Consider the following 17,877-nt stretch of genomic DNA (forward strand, 5'->3'; position numbering starts at 1 on the left):
TTGTGTTTTTTTCTCTGGAGTGTCCCCAGTAGATGCTACCTTTTAATGTAGCTGGAGCCGGTCGTTGCTCCCCAAATTCCTGTACACTGCCAAAGAAGGAGAAGCCACAGTACTGACATGGGCACAAACTGGAGAGCTCCAAATCCACCACAGAGACCAGAGCAAAAACTGGACCCATGAGCAGCTGGTGGGGAGGAATGGGCTGTTTTGTCCCACTCCCTCCCTCCTCAGCTTTTGTTAAGTGCTGGCCTCTGCTCTTGGCATGATCCAAATTGCTACTGCCTTGCCCCAGCCCTTGGCCACCTCATGCTCCAGGTGCCATCTCAGCAGGTCAAGCTGAGCCTCTAAGACTTCAAATTCAGGCATTAGCCCAGCTTGCTGATTTTCCTGCCTAACCGGTACCCCACTACAAGGCCACAGCTTCCCCAGCCTCTCCTCACCACATCTCTACAACAAACTCGAAGGCATCCCTAACACCGCTTTGCTCCGGACAGCAGAGGAGGGAATTGGGATGCGGGGATACGAGAGGAGTCCCTGATGCTCCCGCCCCCGGTGCCGCTTCCCCTTCCCCGGCGCGGCGGACTCGGCTCTCAAAGCTTAGGCGAGGGGGACCTCTGCAGGCAGCGCCGCCGCCGGCCCTCCCCAAACACGGCTGCCCGCCCCACCTTGCGGGACAGAGCAGGGCCTGCTGCCTCCTAGCAGGCTCTTTTTTCTTTTTTTTTGAGCAGGGAGAACTCTTTTCTAAAGGTAAAACGCTAAAAAGCGCAAGGATTTTGTGAGCAAAACGCCCCGTAGCATCCCTTTTTCTGCTAGGTGCGCAGCTGCTTTGTGCCCACAGAGAAATCAAGCTGTGTTTTTCCCGGGTGGGTGACACTACTAATGGCAGACGCCATGTGAAGAAGCGTATTGGCCCCCATGCCCCATACCAGGAGCTGAGGAAGCAGGATGCTATGCCAGTAATGCAGGCTGAAAGGTGAAACACATTCCCTGGTTCACCATGTTTTCAGAGAGGATTGCTACTAAACCTAAGTGACACCAGTGCCACGGATCTCAGGGACAGGTGGGAAAGTCAAAGTCATATACAGGGTTAGACACTACCTGAACACTCCAAGAAACAGTGGGGCAGCATGTAAGCAACAGGTGGTCCTGTATGTATGTCATGCATGTCCCTCAGTCCCTGTCCTCCCCAAATTTAAATGTCTTGTTGAATTTCAGACAAAATATGATTAGGAAGATGACAAGTACAGGAAATCCAGTCCCTGGATGTTTCAAGTCCTGCTGCACTGGGAATATGGGAACTTTGGAGTACTCCCTGGTGTGTGCACACAAAATCTTTTGCAACACCTTTAGCAGAAACTCTCCTGCCTCTTGCTTCACCTCCAGAGCCGGGAAGGCTGCAGGGTCTCTGGGTCACTGTGTGCCAGCTGACAAGACTGGAGTGTGTCTGTGGCCTGTCCCAAACCTGCCAGTTGCTTAAGTGTTAGGATCTGCTTTATATGAACTCACTGCCCTGCCTGGACCCCTTGCACAAAGCTGGCTCCCCAGAGGTCTTTGTCTTCCTTTGGTACTGCCAGTCCACACTTCCACATGCAGCAAGGGCTTTTTAGGGCTCCTGGAGCAGCTCTGAACCCATCACATTGCTACATGGTGATGGTGGCTGGTGAGGTCCCTGCTCCCCCAGCGGTATCAGGGCAGTATGCTCTTGGTTATCGACGCTGGTGGTACCATTGCATGATCATCCCATCCAGGGACACAAGCACATCCCAGACTTTAACCTGCTTTTCTGTAACCTGTTCTAAATTTCAGCAAAGCACCCAAACTGTCAGTGTTTGGTATCAACCAAACTCTCAGTGTCCCCACTTCACTGGTCAGAGGATCCTCTGCACCCTGCTGTGAGAGTGGTGAAGCTGCCAGCAGGAGGTGTTACGTATGTCCTGACCATACAGCTGATGGACAGAAACACTGTCTCCAGGTTATTTTCTGCTCTCAGTTACTTGGGCATCAGTTACATCCCCAGGTATTTGCCCTGCCTCTGAATCACAAAAATGCATACTACAGCCACTTCCAGTGAGGGAGTTTCAGAGAAATAATTATTTGAAAGAAAAGAAAATATAATTATTTTCTGGCTTTTTTTTTTTTTTTTTTTTTTTTTTTTGTGGAAGTATTGAAGCCGTGAGCATAAGGGGGAAACACAAGTCACATTCCTTTTATGCTCATGCTGGCAGTTCTCCCAGCCATCCTGTACTTGCACATCCCCTCACACAGGCATCCTCCTCCATGCCAGGGATCCTTGGTGGATGGAAATGATAGAGCCACTCTTCTTGGGAGTACAGAGAAAGGCTAAGGGGCAATGGACACAAGAAACAATAGACTCCAGCTTCATCAAGGAAAACTCTGATTAGATATTAGGAAAATAAATTTTCCACATGGATGGTAGTCAGATATGGGGCTAGAGATCAGAATTAGGGATCTCCAACCTTGGAGACATTCAAAGATTGACTGAACAGAGCAACCTGACATAGCAGCAGTGAACCCTGCCCAGATAGAGGGCTGGATCAGAGACTTCCTGAGGTCCATTCCAACCTGAATTATGCTGTGATTCAATGATGATGCAAACAAACAGCTGGCTGTTGCTCCTATATCCCTCCCATCCATCAGTGCTTTCCACCACAGCAAAATAAACTGGAGCAGCCAAGCAACTTCCAAGCTCATCGTCACAAGCAGCGATGTAAAGCCAGTGTCACACAGCCTTTAATCAGGTGCTATTTCTCATTTCTTAAAATAATATTGTTTTATGATCCACTAATGCTTTTCCCAAATAGTCCTATTTGTTCTTCACTTAATTCAACCATAGCCCTTAATTGTTTGGTGCTAATAGCTTTTGTTTTTCTCACTTTATTCTCTCTTTCTTTGCCCTGCAGGGGGAATCAGCCACAACCCACATGAGGAAGGTTGCAAAACAACTTCTACCTTTTTATTTCTTGTGCCCTGCTCAGCCCAGGGTGCAGAAACAATGGCCAAAGTGGGGAGGGAATTTGCCCCATTTGACCCATCATTAACATTTCAAGGGAAAGCAAAAAGATGGTTAGTGCTGCCAGATGTAAAGACACAGACAGGATCACCCCAAAGTGAGAATAAATAATAACGAACAGATAACATGGGGTTGTAACCAGGACCACCTATGCAGTTTCCTACTGAGCGTGGATCTCGCACATGCTGGGTGCTGGAGTCCATCCACAAGCTCTGGCAAATGACTACCTAGATCTTTGTTTCTTCCAAGCCCTGGCTCTTCCTGAAGGTGGGAATCTTACCTCAAATGAACAATGCCCAAGAAAATCGATTTCTTAGACAGCAACATAGAAGGCAAATAGCTCATTGCAGCCCCAGAGGTGATGAAGTTCACTCCCTACATCTCATATTCTTCTCTGTCTACAGCCCAAAACTCTGATGGTCTGATTTGGATGGAGTACTCCACAGGTTTGTTAATTGTTTTCCCATTAGTCCTTGTGTTTGCAAGCAGAGCTGGATTTTAGTTGGAATAGTTCTGAAAGTCTACCAGGGCAGAGAGGTGTGGCTTGCTAGCAGCAGAAAGGTGCTGAGGAATAGCTAGATGGGTATATGCTAATTCTTCAGGTCGTGGGAAAATGTCCTGACAAACTTATTTCTTGCCTCCCTCTCATCCCTGCTGCTGATACAGGCTCGAAATATTATTTCTCCCTGTCTGGCAGCAAGAGAGAGAAGCAGCAGCATCTGTTGTCAGCAGAGGGGCTGCAACTGGGAAGGATGGGTACTTGCTGTCCCAAGGACCTTCTCATTCAGTTTTGGTAGAAAAACCCTAAAATTAGCCAGTTGTAATTGATGAGAAGAGAGCTTTGAAAAGTTATGTCTTAGTAAGAATATTTATTCTCCTTTTTGTTTAAGCTAAGAAGCTGCCTGTCCTAGCCAGGGCAGGTAGAGAAAGATTTCTAGGAGTAAGAGACACAAGAAGGTCTGTCAGGAGAGGATTAGCTGGAGCAGAGCCTGCCTCCGAGCAAGACAGAGGGTGAGGCAACCTTGTAAAGCCTGTCTGGGCTACTTTCTAGGGCTCTGTGAGGAAGTTTGTAAAGCCAGTAGTAACAGAGGAAACCTGCACTGGAAGGAAATTAATTTTGCTCTATTGCCTGCTGTTGCTTTCGCAGTGATGAGCAATGGCTACCTCTAGCCCTGAAATCCCCTGGCTGTCCCCTATCCCCATCGAGCATGAGTAAATCAAACAGAGGCTTTTTAGTACCAGGAGGGAAGATCTTGCTCTGTGGCGTACTGGGAAGTGTAGTTCACTGCTTGCATGGCCATTTAGGAGTTGCCTTTGCTCTCTCTGGTTTGCAGAACCTGAGGTTCAGAGCAGGAAAGTTTTTGGGACAGGGTTGGGATGGCTCCTTGGATCCATTTACTGCTTGCATCAGTGGACCAACCCTCTCTGGAGTGTGGGACCATGAGATATACCCTCTTCGCTGAGGGGAAGAACTGTGGGATGGCCTAACCAGCACTCTGATCTGCAACCCCAACTGTGGAAGAAAACCTTAGTAGAGAGGGACTTGCAAAATCCTATCCCCAGCAGAAATGAGGGCAAGCACAAGCAAACATGAGGCAATGCTGGAGGTAAGTTAGGCCATGCCTAACTGCAAGTGTATGGTTGGGTGTCCAGGGCTGCCACAGTGAAGGGCCACCTGCAGAGGGGTTAGCTCAGCTTTCCCAAGGCAAGGGCTGACCCCAACACATCATCCATGGAAAAAGAAGTGAGTACAGTGCTTCAAACCCTGCACACCAGACCTGTGAGGGGGAGAGCAAGCAGTGGACATCAGAGGTTCAAATGCCTTGGAGAAGCACAAGAAAATGCAGGACAAGAGGAGAGTAGGAAGGGCTCAGCCACCTGTCCATGGATGCTGGATGTGACCATGCTTCTAACCCTGGCAAACCCAGGAAATCCTGAGCACCTGGAAAAAAAGACACAATTTTGCACACTCTGGAGTTCCAGGCACATCTTGAAGAACATGAGACTGGTTGGGTTTGGAGTGTTTCTTTGCAAATGGAAAATCTGAACCATCCACACTTCTTCCCATGGCTTCTTTTATTTCCACCAAAGTTGTCTTTCTTTCACTAAGGAGATGTGAGTTGCATCCAGACTGCACCTCCCCATTTTCTTCCTCAAAATAATAATAACCTCGTTTGCTAAAGGCACTATTAGGGTATTAAGTGAAAATGAATTAAGTTTAATTCAATTGGGTTTTAGGAGCTTTGCCTCGTCAGGGTTTTGTAAAGCTTCATTCTTCCACTCGCTAGAGACCGGCTTTAACACGCCCCTGCTGAGTTGTTGCTGCAAGCCACAAACCCATCATGCTGGGAGTTTTACTTAATGCTAAGGGTTAGATTTTATTTTGTTTAATGTCAGAGTTTGCCTGCCACACTGCTGAGGGAGAGGCTCTAGTCTAGTATACTAACCTTAGAAATACAAGTGACTGTCTGGGTGGTGATTTCTTAGGCAAAACCGCGGTGCTTGTTTATCCAGAAAGCACCATGTCACTGCTCTCCTGCCTCAAAGATGTTCACCAGCTCATTAGATTTGGTGTCATCTCCTGGATCTTTTCTATTCACTGCAATATGGTTTGGACCACCAGTGTCTCAGGGTTGGGGTTGTCGGGTGGGACGAGCTGAGGAGGAGTTTCTCAATCCCCAGGGCTCATAGTGGGGGTGCAGACTGGGATGTCCCTATACATCAAGGGAGCAGGCTGTGTTCACTGGTAGCTGCCAACAGCAGAAACTAAAATACCTCCATCACTGCTAGTTTATCTGGGGCTGGTTTGGAGGTGGCTGCATAGTAGACAACTGGGTGGCTTTGAGGACTGCCCTGGTTTCAGATGGGATGGAGTTAATTTTGTTCCTAGTAGCTGGTATAGCGCTGTGCTTTGGATTTAGAATGAGAACAGCATTGATAATACAGGAATGTCTTAGTTATTGCTGAGCAGTGCTTATACAGAATGAAGGCCTTTTCGGCTCCTAACACCATCCCACCAGCGAGAAGGAGCGGGGTGCACAAACAGCTGGGAGGAGACACAGCTGAGACAGCTTACTGCAACTGACCAAAGGGATTTTCCATACCATAGGACATCATGCTCAGTATATAGAGCTGGGGGAAGAAGAAGGAAGGGGGGAACATTCAGAGATACGAGGTTTGTCTTCCCAAGTAACTGTTACACATGATGGAGCCCTGCTGGCCTGGAGATGGCTGAACACCTGCTTGCCCATGGGAAGCAGTGAATGAATCCCTTGTTTTGCTTCACTTGAGTTCGCAGTTTTTGCTTTACTTCCTGAATTGTCTTTATCTCAACCCATGAGTTTTCTCACTTTTCCAGTTCTGGGCAGGCAGGCTCCAGGGTGCCCTTAACCACATGGGATTTGATACGGCATTTGGAGAAAAATTTGTTTTCTTCCACAGGGCAGGGGGATGAGGGAGAACATGACCCACAGGGGTGAAAAGAGGGGCACAGGTACCTCCAAATTCCAGCAAAAGGACATTTCAGATGGGCTGTCAGCTCCTCATAGCTTGCACAGTTGAGCTGAGAGATTCACCACGTCTCTCCTCCCTTACCCCTCTGATTCCTATAGCAGAGAGGGAGAAGGGAAGACAAGACCCTGAATATAAATGTCCACACACAGTGATGGGACAACTCGTTGTTGGTGGCAGGAGGAAGGAGCACTCAGAGCAGGGCTCTCCCAGCCCCTAACCTTGCTGAGAGCCAGCACCCAGGATTTATGGAAGAAAAGCTTGGCAGTGACCTCCGATCCACTCCAGTGCCGAGCGCGGACTCGGATGGCATTACAGCGTGATGTACAGCCGGCGGGTCTGCCGGGCAGTCTCTTGTGAGCGATGGCTTGCGATATTTCTGGAGTTTATACCTAGCTCTCCAGCTCAACGGGCTTTCTGGATATGATTTGTGCTGTATGTAGCTCTATAAATATTGAGCTCAGAGCATTATATATGGCGACAGCCCTACAGCACTCCTGGTGATATATCCCCGCGTTTGCAGTTGTAGGCGAATAATTTTAGTTTGAGTGGTGTGGCAATGAGAACAAGGAGGAAGTAAAATAAAAGGGTAATTTAAGCCCATGTGAACGGCAGGGAGCGTGCGTGAGGCTCAGCTGAACATTTAAAGCCTCTCCCACCAAATCACTCAGGGAACTGATAGCCGGAGTCATTTCCCAAATTAGTTACCTTATCCCTGTGTGCTGTTGTCTGCAAAATAAAGAGATATCACCAAGACACCCCTGCCCGGGGTTTTGCTGAGAGGAGTAGCTGCAACAGGGCAGGGAAGGAGCAGGGGACAAGGCTGACACTGTGAAGACAGGGTCAGACTCTCCCTGGCAGAGCATTGCTCAGGTTGGAGCATGTAGAGAACCCAGACCATTCCCACCAGCCTCTCACCTCCCCATCTCCTAGAAAGCTGCAGCAGCATTGCCCTGGGAAGCTGGCATGACAAACAGCTTACAGACCGTCATCTAGTTGTCGGGACAAAGGCATTTTTCTGCTATAAATATGCCTATTGCTTAACCCACCCAGGATTACTGTAGCTTTCACATCCATAAATCCCACTTCATTCCCTCCCTCCAGCCAGGAGATGGGCAAAGGTTGCTCAGATCCACACAGCCACTTATCTCACTGAGGCAGACAACTGCGGGGTCTTGGGACAAACTTCTGAGTGGGATGCTGGAATGACAGAATGCCCACCTCCAGGGCCCAATTGAGGCCAGTTTTCATGCCACGTCCAATTCACTGTGATACTTCATGGCATTCAGGTGCTTATGTCCACACAGGGCTGGCCCAGGCTGACAGCTTCAAAGAACCCACCTTAGACCATGAAAATGAACAATTTGCAACTTGGTGTCAGTTTGTTACTCCATTATCAGTGAAGAATCCCAGCAATAGAGCAACACAAAGAAGCTGAGGCTTCTTCCCCCTGAGAAACTCACACTTTCGAGGTCCCTCATGACCACCCAAGGACACCAGAAAAGGACACTGTCCCATTGAGCATTGGGTGATGCAGACAACAGGTCAAGAGCAGGAGAGACCATTTACAAGGAGCTATAGTGGTTTGCTCTGATTTTGTAAAGGGCTGGAAGGTCAACAGAGAGCAATAGAGCTTCTTGGGGGCTTTATGTCAGGACAGGGACTGCAGCTGTTTGCAATTGCTGCTATTGTAGGCACAAAGAGTTTGAGAACTGAGCTGATTTCTTCCTCTAGAAAAGATTTAAGCTGCATGGGAACAAAACCTACTTCCATTGGAAGCTGCTTCTTTAATCTTGAAGTGACACAAAAGGCTTGATGTGTTCAGGATCTGACACAAAGCAATTTAGGGTTAAAATTGCAACTTTTAACGTGAAAGATGACTTGTAGAGCTGGAATGGGAGAGCAGGTTCTATATCACAGGGACCCTTTAAGCAAACATGGGTGTCCCTCTAGGAGATTTGCTATAAGTTGAAAGGAAGGAGTTGTCTGAAGCACAAACTAAGGGGCAAAAGTTATGTGTCTGGGAGATCCAGTAGGTCAGATGAATTGTTAGAAGGATCTGTTCTGGTCAAAACACACATTCATCTCTCACCCAAATGAGTCACCGAACCTTTCGTACTCCTATCTCCCTTTTTTGATTACTGCCCTCCTGGGGAGATCCAATGATGCCAGGCTCCAAACTATGTGGTCCCAGGAGAGACCTGCAAATCAAAGCCAGTGCCCTGGCAGAGCTGAGTAGCCCAGAATTTCTCAGTTGAAGCCCTGGACATTTCTTTGGAATGTGGGTGTCTGCTTCGGTGGAGTGACTTGATCCTACTGCAGGGGTAGCGTTCCCTGGGCTCCTTTTGCAGGCACACGAGGGGTCTCCCATGGGCAGCTTCAGTCAGTGGAGCACCAGACAGAGCCAGGGGCCTTTGTGCCAACATCCCATGGAGGAGTTTGGCCTGCTGCTGGAGCCAGCTCAGCTCTGTGAACCTGTTGCCTGATGAAGTCTGTGGCTAAAAACACGCTCACTCATTCTCTTGCTTCCCCACTTGGTGGTACCCATCTCTTCCCTTGTACCAGCAGCTGAGATTGGGAACATCCTGCTGAGACCATATCTGTAGCCTGTTAACATGAGATTTATGCCATGGACAGCGTGACTCTCTAACTGCTGTGCCCATTCTCTTGCACCTCTCATTGTCTGTTCTGGTCTTTTTTCTCTCCAAGAAATACAGATTGGTTGTGGCTGAGCTGTCACTGTGCCCCTTGGTCCCCAGACCACTCTGATGACTGGCATATGACACTTCGCTTTACCCTTACCTGAAGCAGTCAAGTACATCTGTGAGGAGAAATTAGGTGCTTCAGTGACAGAGTTCAGTTGCTTGGGAGATTCCCAGTGCCTCCAGCACAATGGGTGAATGAAGCAGCTCATCCAGTGAACATCTACCCAGAGGAGTGTGGCTTTGGGCAGACGTGCCTTCCAAGCACTCTGCCTTCCAAGCCATCCCACCAGAACTGAGGACTGCACCAAACAGGGCTCACCTGGGATTTATTCAACAGCTTTCCCCTCGCTGTGAGAAATTATGCAGTCCAGCAGGTTTGCCATGGATTCTCCTGCCCTCCTTCCTGCCAAACACAATGAGTTTTTTGCTCTTCCCAGCTTTTCTTCCCATTTTGTACATTAGCAAGCAGCCTCAGCATCACCCTGAACATCTGGGGAAAACAGTCTCTGGCTGGCTCAGCTATGGCTGGGGGATAGGAATGCAGCCTGGTTCCTGCTGCCCCCGCATGCTCACCTATCCCTCAAAACATCCCTTATCTCCCCAACACTGACTAAAAGCCTTTATGGGACAAGGACAGCAGGGTCACTTGTGAGGACCCACCCAGAGCATCTGCCACTCATGTGATGGAAGGTGTGAAACCTACAGTAAGGCCCCCGTACCAGGCTGGCAGGGACTGCTGTCAGCTTTCCTCTGCCCCAGGGAAATCCCATTTTGGGCAGAGCGGTGAGGAGGACACAGGCAGGGAGAGCAACACTCAGCCTGGGCTTTAGAAGAGCCGAGGGAGCAGCCCTAAGATCCCCAGAATTGGGCCAAAATTGGGCCAGAGAGGACAAAAAATATTAGATAAAGATGACAGATACACACACACAGACTCATCTGAATGCACAGACCCACATGTGCAAGTACACTCAAAAGTCTTGAGTTTCTTTGGAAACCAGGCTGGAAAAAAAAAAAAAAAAAAAAAAAAAATCCACATATCCTTTTAGATCACATTTTGGCCTCTGCCCTCTGGGCACCATTTTACTACTAAATGTACTGTGGAGTAAATGCCAAGCAATGGCGGAACACGAATCATCGCTTCTCAGAGAGAATTACTTTTCTGGCAAATACTGGGGGATAAATGCAGCCTTAAAAAGCAATAACGTGTTAAACAGACACACACAGACACAGACACACATGAGCAGACCCCATTAAAGTTGTTTGATGTGAGCCAGTGAAAAGTGCCTCTAAATCACATAATTATTTTAAGAGATGAAGACACATTTGCTTAAACTGGTTCAAATCACCATTGGGGAGGGAGAAGAGAGGGTTTGTGTCTGCACCATTAAATGCTTTCATTACCTGCAGCTTACCCCAGACTCTTGTTTTAATAGCATTAAACATATGAATATGTGATAATAAAATACAGGTGGTTTCATTGAGCTTTATTGACTTCCTGTGCCACAAAGACAAAATCATTGCTTCCTTGTTTATCTGGTTTAGTGTTTCTTGGATTTCTACTTTTTTATCTCCTGGAAGAGTTGATTAATGCAAGCAGCTTCTTGGCTGTCCTAGAGAGCTGCTGCTGCAGTGCCTGCTCTAACCCTGCTCACCCCTCTGTCCTTAAAAAATCCTACCTACATGACCCCAGTACTTGCTGCACCCTGTGAGCCAGGAAACAGGTGTGGGGCCAGGAAAGTAATGGAGCCAGACTCCTTTCTCTATCCATTGTTGGAGCTCAGGGAGGCGGGGACTCCCATTTTTGTGTCCTCAGTGTGGCAGCTATCCCCAAGCAGTGGCCCTGCACGCATTCCTACATGCCATTTCTGACACTGCCCAGCCTTCGGGCCTACCCATCACATGAAGTATCAGGAAATGCAACATCCCATGAAAAAATCTCAATTCTAAATCCCGGTGGGGAATACTGAATTCAGGGGAATCCATCCTCTGAATTTCTCAGTGCTGGTTTTACCTGAGATCCCTTCGGGAGCAGCCTGTGTCCCACCAGTCACACCCGCGGCTTGGCTGCGCATCTCCCTGAGCTGCCTCCCCAGTGCTCCCAGTCTGAGACCCGCCCTGGTTAATCCGGGGCTCGACTCTCCGTCAGCAGCTCCACCCGTGGAGACGGGACGGGAGGGAACGACGTGTCGCCGATGCCGGGTGACACCTGTCGCCGGGCGGCGCCAGGCACGCGCTGGCCCCTAGATGGAGCTCGGTCCCCACTGCTTCCCCCAGCACAGAGTAGGGTGTCCTCGTGGTCCTGCGTGCCCAACTCACCCACGGGTGCGCACGCCTGAGCGGAGAGGTGGCCACCGGGACACCGTTTCACTCCAGCTGGTGTGCACCATCCTGCAGCTCTGGCCAGCTCTATAGGTCGCTGTGCACCAGGTTCACCTGTGAAGGGGTGTGCCATGCATTTTGGGGGGGAACACCAATGGATTTGACCTCTGTTTGTCTGAAGGCACTTGTGGGAGGGGTTATCTTGCCCTAGATTCCATAATTTGGGGGAGACCAGACAGCCAGGTGCCCTTTTCTCCATCTGCTGCAGAGAGGCCTGAGGTCCCTTGGCTCCCATCCAGAAAACATCCATAAGTCCTTAAAATAAAGGCAAATAAGAGGAGGTTAGGGACTATTGAGACTGAAATGGGGGGAAGCGCAAGGAAGAAAAGAAAGACTGTGGAGTCAGAGCCATGTGAGGCAGCATCTGTAGCACTGCCAAGCAATACGCATACAGTTCTCACCACCCCATCTATTGTATGGGTGCGTCTCCATTCCCACTGTTCCACCAAGGCCAGTTTGGGTCGAGCTATCAGCCACAGTTGGGGTTTCCTCTGGGAAGGGACACAGGGCTGGAGTTAGGACTTATGATCCCACTTGTTGGCAGGGAAGAAAGAGAAACTGACTCCCAAAACACAGGAGACATTCAACAACAGAACACTGTTCCTCACTTCTTTTAGCAGCATCCATGGCCATGAGCTCTCTCAGGAAACTCTTTCTGATGGATAACATTACAGGTGTGTCTCTGCCTGTCCCCAGGCTTTCTATGCCACGGCTGTGGTGTGCTTCCCCAGCGGTTGACGCACGCGCGCGCGCGCGCGCGCACACACACACACACACACACACACACACACACATATCCTGGGGGCCCAATGCAGGGCTTTGCGCTCCCTCACCTGACTGCTATCAGTCTTGCTTCTGTACATGGTGTGCAGCTTGGCTCTGCTCAGGGGTACGTGTACCCCCAGATCCTCAAAGTACCAGGTCTGGATAGACACTGTGTGGGAACGGTTGTGGGTTCACCAACACATCCCTCTTGCTCCCTGGAGATCATGCTCTGTATCCCACCTCCTGCCTCTGGATGTGGTGGTATGAGCCACGGTCAAAGCAGGTTTCAGACCTGTCATAACAACCGATAAGGTTTCAACATTTGTTTTCACTCCATCTCAAAATGAAAGCCAGATCTCTTCAAGCATTCCCATAAAGACAAAGGGCAGTGGGGAATGTCCCCTCTGCTAATCCCTGCTTGCCTCTTTGAGAAGCCATGTTGGTGGGCAGGGCGCTGGATCCCTCTGTGGGCGCAGAGATCCCTCCAGCAGCAGGAGAGCATAGCCTGCTAGTGGCAGAAACCCAACAGTGTCATGATTGCGTATAAAATTTCCCGGAGCTTCATCCTGGAAGGAGGGCAGTGCTCTGGATACAGCCCAGCAGCTACTGCCGTGTTCCATGGCTGCGTCACTAGGGGTTGCCACAGGCAGGACCTGTGCTTCAGCAGCCACCTCCTGATGTGACATCTCCAGATCCTGTGAGCTCCTCCAGCACATGCCACCCACAGCAGGGCCAGACGGGCCAGGTACAGTCCCTGCTGGGGAACAGCCCAGACTCTCACTGGACCAGGACCCCAAGTCCCAGGTGTCCCCCACCATTCACCCCCATGGGCCTACAGAGACTCAGTGCCTTTTTTCTATGGCTTTCCAAAGGACGTCCTTTTGGTTCATCATGGCTCCAGGGGACTTGCCAGAATTTGTCCTCTTCTCCTCCAGCCTGGCCTTGAAGGACCCTCTCTTCTCCCTCAGGATCCCAGAGCTCTCCTGTGAAAACAGCCAGATCAGCTACAAAGGCTCTTACCCCGGAGCAGGGTGCTGTGCAGAGGCCTGGCCACAACTCAGTGCGCTTGTGCTCACTCCCTCACAACAATCCTGAGCAAGCCCATTCTCTATCTATACCTCTTTTTTCCCTTTTGCCACTTTTTACATAATGAGATCTTGGGGTCAAGCCCTGCCACTTAGCATATTTACATCCAACATATCTGAGAGCCCAGGCTCAGTCTTGCACCCAATGATCACCAGCGTCACAAGCCAAATGCTTTCTAGATGAAAACCCAGAGAGGAAGAGTCTGGCCAGCCCTGACACACACCCAAAAGTTGAGCATCAGCAGGTACCAGGTGCTAAACAGAGTGACTTTCTGAAAAAGTACTGTTGCTGAGAAAGTCCCGGAGAAATGAAGCTTTTCTCCACATTTTCATCTACCCCCATCTTTGTACTGCTTCCGAACGGTAGTTAAAAAAAGTATATATTGATTGATATTTTTTAATCACTGCTTTGTTATTTTTAGGCAGCTGCAGTGTGGGAAAGACAGACAGTTAACCGCAGCTCTCAGACCAGCGGGTTTACGTTCTTTGCAGGCAGTGAGAAAATTAGTTTCCTCAAGACTTGTTTCTTCCTCCTCAAAAATCAGAGCAAGTACTCCTCATCTATTTCTACTCATTTTACTCTTACTCCAGCAGCAGAAAGGCAAAGGGCGGCTGAGCTAAGGGTAAGTACTGAATTTCTGGCCCCAAGGAAGCGCAGGGCAGGGGTTTGCAGCTCTGCAACAGGGGATTCGCACACCTCCAGTGCTCAGGGTTTCAATTGGAGGTTTGGCATGTAGTTAAGAGTTGTACACCTAAGAGCTGCTTACCACAACTAGCTGCAAAAAAAGCAGGAGGCTGAAAATTAATTTCTAGACTTGGAAAAAATCAAAACTTTTTTTATGCCTTTGCAAAAAAAAATTCTCTTTGAATACAGTTTTAAGTTTGACTTGAATAAATTTATAGAATCAATTTAAAACTATAGAAATAATGAGTTTCTGATAAATTAAAAGGAACAGGAGCAAAGAACCTCAATCCTACTTTAGCAAAGGCAAAAATAACAATAATTTAAAAAAAAATAATCAAAGTCCCAGCTAACTTCGCAAAGAAAAGATATGCAAAAGTTGAGACAATCTGGACTGTTTGATTCCAGCAGGAGCTTGTTGTGATAATCTATAGCTTTGTGTGCTTTTTCTTAATATTTGTTTAAAATAATTTTTTAAAAATCTAATTGTACTTCACAAGTTGAGACCCCTTCACTTAGAAAAATTCCAACTGGGATATTTTGGTAATTCCAAATCTTATTTCACAAACGTTTTTCAAATAAGCAACCATCAAAGCTCACTGTTACACAAAGAAATCAGTATCACTCAGCCAGCCTGCTTCTGGCAGAAAGAGAAGAAAAAAAAAGATTCAAAAAGTTCCAGCTGTCCCAGCCCCCCAAGACAGGGCTGGCTCTTACTGTAACCCAAACAGTTTTCAGCAAAGCCATTCTCAGTTTTGTCAGTAAGTCGGTTTGTGTTTTCTACCCCATCTGCACGTAAGCTGTCCTCGGCCGCGAGGAGAGCGCTGCCTCCCGCGGGGCTGGGCTCCTGCTGATGCCGTACAGAGGCAGCAGCCCCCTTTTCAGATTTTTGTTGTTATTGTTGTGGCTTGATTAATTGGGAAAACATCAAAAAATACTGATCAATAGTCCTGGTGAGGTGTTTAAAATTATCCTATATATGGGGGGTTGTGCGGTCAGAGCCTTTCTTTATCATCAAGTATACAAACCATATTAGAGAATACATACACCCACCTGGGTCTTCCTCCAGCAAATGCCACATACAGGTGATTCTCACAGAAGCTCCTCAGGAGAAAATAGCATTAAATATACAACAAATGCCCCATAGACAGGATAATGCAGCATGAGAAAAGCTACGTGTGGTCTTTACCAAGTTCTCACATAGAAATTGGAGCATAGACGTGTTGCAATGGACCAAACATGCTGGCCTGTGCCCAGGAAAAAGCACAACTGCAGGCTCCGCTCAAGGCACAAGGCTCTAGTAAAGACCCTTCAGCCTTTCCCTGGGCCCATCTCTCACACAGATAAACCAACTGATCCTCGTTTGGATGACTCATGTGCTTAACTAATTGGCTAAATGGGGGCCAGACCTCTGGTTCCCTACTTCCCGCATAGTTTGCTGAGCTGGGACCAAACCCAGACAACCACAACCCGTCCAGCTGGGCTTCGTCTCTTCCAGCTCCTCACAGATGTTTAATAGTCCGCTTGCTTGTGCAAAGAGGCGCTCCCCCTACCCCCCCAATATTGCTTTCAAAACCTCAGCATATCTATAGCCAGCCCAATGTGATCGATAGCCCTTGGTCCCTGGCAGCCTTGCAGGTGACAGATGTGTGCACGACCACACTGCCCTCCCCTGCTGTGCTCAAGTGCCCCGGCTGCAGGTATCACACAGGCTTTCCCCAGGTTCACCCTGCCTTGGTCTGTATTTCCTAGATACAGGCAAACAGTGGAAAACATTTCACATTCAGGATTCACCATATGTTGAGATTGAGAGAAGGAGGAAATGACTTTCAAGGCGTCTTCACTCATTTTTTATCCTGTTCCCAAATAGGTATAATACAAAAAATTAAATCAGCCTTCACTGTGGTATGGATGGCCCCAGGATATAGCTGAGGTGATGTCAGTATACGAAACATATCATTATGTGTCATTGTTTCATGTCATTGCTTATTGATTTAATTCCATCATGTTTCAGGCAACTTTTATTGTCTAGGTACAGATCATCATATTAATAACTGGAAACACATATGCAGATATCAAAAACAACTCCTGTCACTAAACCAATTTTAAAAATTAATACAGAAAAAAATATTTTAAGAGAAACCCCTTCCAGAAGCAATTGTTCCAGGGACAAGAAAGACAAGGGGATTATTTTCTGGTTTCAACATTACATGTATTGTAATTTCATACCAAAATTTATTTATTTTGTTTTTCTTTTGGTCTTTCTTTTAACAGGAAAAAAATGATAAGGAGGAAGTCAACAGTTTTGAGAACAAGATGTAGCTAAATACTGGATCTAAACACATGCCCCTGAATATGCATTATCATACACTGAACTTCACTGGGGAACATTTTGGAATATGAACTGAATAATGTGGATATTATAAAATGGCTATCTTGGAATTATATTATAAGATATTGATGTGTCATAATAATAAAATAGAAAACACTTTTAATATCAACAGTGAGCTCCATCATCCTATTTTTTTAAATTATTTTGTGATTGGTGTTTTTTCCTACATGGAAACCTTGAAAAAAAAGGCACACTGCAACAAACTGTAAACTATTAAAGATTTGTACACAGCAATGCCTCTTGAAGGAGTAAGCCCTAAACCCAGCATTATATTTGTAGCCGAAGTTGGGCACATATTAAATAATTAGCTTAATCAACTCCTAAAAATCTTTCTGTGGTATGAAACAAAACTCGAACAAAGGACTTCTGTGACATTTATCTTGGAAAAAAATACAAGCTATTTTATTTTATCTGTTGGGGGGGTAATCAAGTATATTTTAAAGATATCTCAAAAATGTGTTTTTTCTGTATTTACTAATTTTCCTGTGTTTTATAATTTTTTTCTTTCTTTGCTTTTCCACTCTCCATTGCTGCAGATGTTCCTCTGTGTTCACTCATGCATTGGACTGCAGGATAGGAAAATCCTGCAGCACCATACATTTTCATTCTGACCCTGCAATAACAGATTTTGGATAAAGCAGGCTATTCATACGCTCCCGTAACAAGCTCCCAGCAATGCCGACCTGGCTTCCATGAGCACCATCAGCCACTGGGTATCAAAGGCTGGGGGTATTTTGTCGCCCATGTCCCACAGGCAGCCTGGCCTCCAGGGCCACATCAGGGGGTTCCTGCCAGAAGCTCATGGCCGGCCACCCTTTTCAGTGCTCTCCTCCAACATCCTTTACCCAGTAATTCCCAGTGCTGGAAGGAAAAGCCAGGCTGCAGTCAACACAGCTTTCCTGGCTGTAAAGCTGGGAATCTCGCCCAAGGAAGCCGATGGGAGTTTTCCCCCTGGTTTGATTTTCCTCTGAGAAAGGGGACGATATTCTCAAACAAGGCTGAGCATGAACAGAAAATAGGGTCCTTAGAATAAATCCCTGGAAGGTTGCCTCTAAAATGTACTCACATAGATTTCTTTATATCAAAGTTCCACTTTATATAGAAAGTTTCAGACCTTAATATCTTTCTACCACCACCACTCCCCCCCCCGACCAGGTGAAACCCCACTCCGAGGTCTTATTCAAGAAATAATTCAACATGTGTTTAAGGACAAGCCCCTGAGCAATTCCTGTCACCCCCAGCAAGGGCTCTAGAAGGGCTCCCGTTAAAGTGGGTGCTAAATGCACTGCTGGGTCAAAGCCTGAAAATGTTTACAGGATCAGGGATTA

Source organism: Streptopelia decaocto, assembly GCF_964273445.1.
Source record: "Streptopelia decaocto genome assembly, chromosome: 5".
NCBI classification, from domain to species: Eukaryota; Metazoa; Chordata; class Aves; order Columbiformes; family Columbidae; genus Streptopelia; species Streptopelia decaocto.